Source organism: Nicotiana tomentosiformis, chromosome 11 (assembly GCF_000390325.3).
Source record: "Nicotiana tomentosiformis chromosome 11, ASM39032v3, whole genome shotgun sequence".
Lineage (NCBI taxonomy): Eukaryota > Viridiplantae > Streptophyta > Magnoliopsida > Solanales > Solanaceae > Nicotiana > Nicotiana tomentosiformis.
Window position 1 is genome coordinate 11,843,775 of NC_090822.1, and position 2,825 is coordinate 11,846,599.

A 2,825-nucleotide genomic window follows, 5' to 3' on the forward strand; every position below is an offset into this window, starting at 1 on the left:
CTCCTTTATCACTTCGAATAATTTTATTTTCCTACTCTTTTGATTTTCCACAACTGGCTTATATTTCTTAAACTTTAGAAATGCTTCATCTTTTGTTCTAAGTAGATAAACATGTGTGAATCTAGAGAAATCATCTATAAAAGTGGTAAAGTATCTTTTACATCCTCTAGTTAATTCTCCATTTAATTGACATAAGTTAGAATGCACTAAATGTAACAATTCTATAAATCTTTCAACTTTACGAAATGGTTTCTTAGTCATTTTCGCTTGTAAACATATTTTACACTTTCTTCCATGTTCAGTTTTGTAAGTGATATGACCATTTTTGGACATATAATTTAAAGAACCAAAATTTAAATGGCCTAATCTAGCATGCCATAAATTAGAATCAGACACAACGGTATAAGCAGAAGCACAATTTATTGCATTAACACTTAGTTTGAACATGCCATCAAAATGGTACCCATTTCCTACAAACAGACCACTCTTAAACACAATTACATGATCAAACTCAATTACATTTTTGAAACCTCTCTTAGAAAGTAAACTAGAAAAAATCAAGTTTTTCATAATTTAAGAAACATGGAACACGTTCAGAAGAGTCAACTTCTATCTAGATGTAAAGTTGATTTCAACTGTTCCTTTTCCTGCAACTTCGGCTGTAACATGATTGCTCATCAGCACCTTTTCAGAATCTTTAACTTCCAAATAAGTCTTGAACATATTCTTGTAGTGATAGACATGAATTGTTGCACCAGAATCCAACCACCAGTCTTGATTCTTTGTGATTGTTGCAGCCATGTTCAACTCTTTAACCATCTCAGTTGGTATAGCAGAAATCATAGCCACCATCCCTTGTGAAGAACTTTCTACTGTGTTTACCTTCTCTGAATTTCTTGAATTTCCAGATTTTCCAACATCTCCTAAATGAAAATTTATTCCTGCTTTCTTAAACCTGCAGTCTCGAATCTTATGGCCTTTCTTTCCACAATGATAACAATTCATATTGTTTCTCTTTTTATTAAGAGACTTCTTTGAAACTTTTAGATTTTTATTTTTGTTTCCCGACTTATTCTGACTACAATATTAACTGTAGAACTAGAGGCGTGAACAATTTTATCACGAGCACGAGTCTCACTTTCAATTTGAAGATGAGTTCGAAATTGTTCTATAGTTAATTTATCAGTAGAATGCAGAATTTTCTTTTTGAGGTTATTCTAGGAAGAAGGCAATTTCGAGAGAATCACACCTATTTGAAGTGCATCAGGAATTTTCACTTCAAGATCACTTAGTTTTGAAACAGATTTGTAACTCATGTATCTGATCCATTATAGGCTTTTGTATCTACCATCTTAAATTCGAAATACTGCAAAGATAAGAATTTATCGATACCTTGTTTCTCATTTTCATATGCAGCCTACAAACGCCGTCCAGATTTCCCTTGGAGATTTTAGATTGGAGTAAAAATAGTATAATCGATCAGTCAAAGTATTCAGAATATGACCTCGGCAAAGCAGTTCATCTTCTTCTTGTTTCTTCCTCTCTGCTTTGATCGCATCAGTATCCTCCGGGGTAGGTTTTGGTAGTGCAGCCAACAATGGATCAAGGACATAAAAGATTTTCAGCGCAGTGAGTAAGAAGATCATCTTGTCCTTCCAACGACTGAAGTTTGATCCATCAAAGCGATCCAATTTGATTAAGTCTTTCGGATTCTCAACAGTAGCCAATAATTTCTCCATTGCAGAAATAACTCATGAAAATTGTTAGAAAAAAATAGGTAAGTAACAGAGGACTAAAAAAGCTTTGAGGCGTGAAAGATCACTATCTTTCAAGAATTATTGCCTGTATATACTTTAGGAATTATAAGCAATTCTCTATAAGGATACAACAAAGCTTGAAACATACGTGCAGATTGAATTCACTACTTCTGGATGTCTTCTGTATTTATAGATAAGAAAAGGAGACTTTTTCGGAAGAGTTGTCCGTTTTCACGAATAGCCACAACTTTTCTGTTAATTCAAAATTTAAATCTTAAATTCAAATTTTAAATAACAAAAAGTTGTTCCAAAATAAAATACGAAAATAAGATCAAAGCCAACTAAATGGCTTGTGGCCATCGATGTGGGACTCCCACATATTTACAAAACCTTCGATGTGGAACTCCCACATATTTACAAACTACTCTAACAGCTCCGAGATCCCCTTCAAGTTATTCTTTTAATATATGCACATATAAACATTTTATTTTGGATATTTGTATTGTTGGGGACCCTTACTTGGGTATCTCTCGCATAACTCCATTTGTTTAAGTTTGCCAGCATTTATTATTATTAAAAATAAACCCACGAGGTTCAATATCGGCTAAATGGTAGAACAAATCTTCAAATCATAATCCTTGTTTTGGCTGATATTTCATCTTTGTCCATTAGTTAAATGTGAAATTTGTAAACTTAGCATAAGGTGAAAAAATGAGTTAGTACTCTAGTTTTTCCCTGTTGTGTCTTCAGGCTCGAAAATGGGCATATGCAACATAAAATTCTCCAATCTGCAGGAAATCCACATCGAAAGCTAACACAAACCAGAAAGGAGAGAACTGATATAAAATATGCAGGTCGTAAACGATTCAAAGCATACCTTTTTCGGCCTTTTGGCTAAGATCAAGTGTAGTATCTGTTCTTATCAGTTTAATATCTGATATGTGAGTCATTGACTCACATGATATTAACTCTATTTTTTAAGGGGAGAGTCCACTAAGGTAGCTTGCTATCTGGGCTTTCAAGCGTCGCCCATGCATTGCACTATTGCAACGGCCTGGCGCACCCTGC

At 34.0% G+C, this 2,825-nt stretch overlaps 1 long non-coding RNA gene and 1 other non-coding gene across 2 annotated transcripts; both read left to right on the forward strand.

Moving 5' to 3' along the window:
• LOC138900731 (uncharacterized) lies at window positions 1–1,995 on the forward strand. Its single transcript, XR_011411960.1, has 2 exons — window positions 1–145; window positions 1,417–1,995. It is a non-coding gene; the product is annotated as an uncharacterized lncRNA (long non-coding RNA).
• A 635-nt stretch (window positions 1,996–2,630) lies between these two features.
• Window positions 2,631–2,825, forward strand: LOC117281492 (U2 spliceosomal RNA). Its single transcript, XR_004512124.1, has one exon. It is a non-coding gene; the product is annotated as a U2 spliceosomal RNA (small nuclear RNA).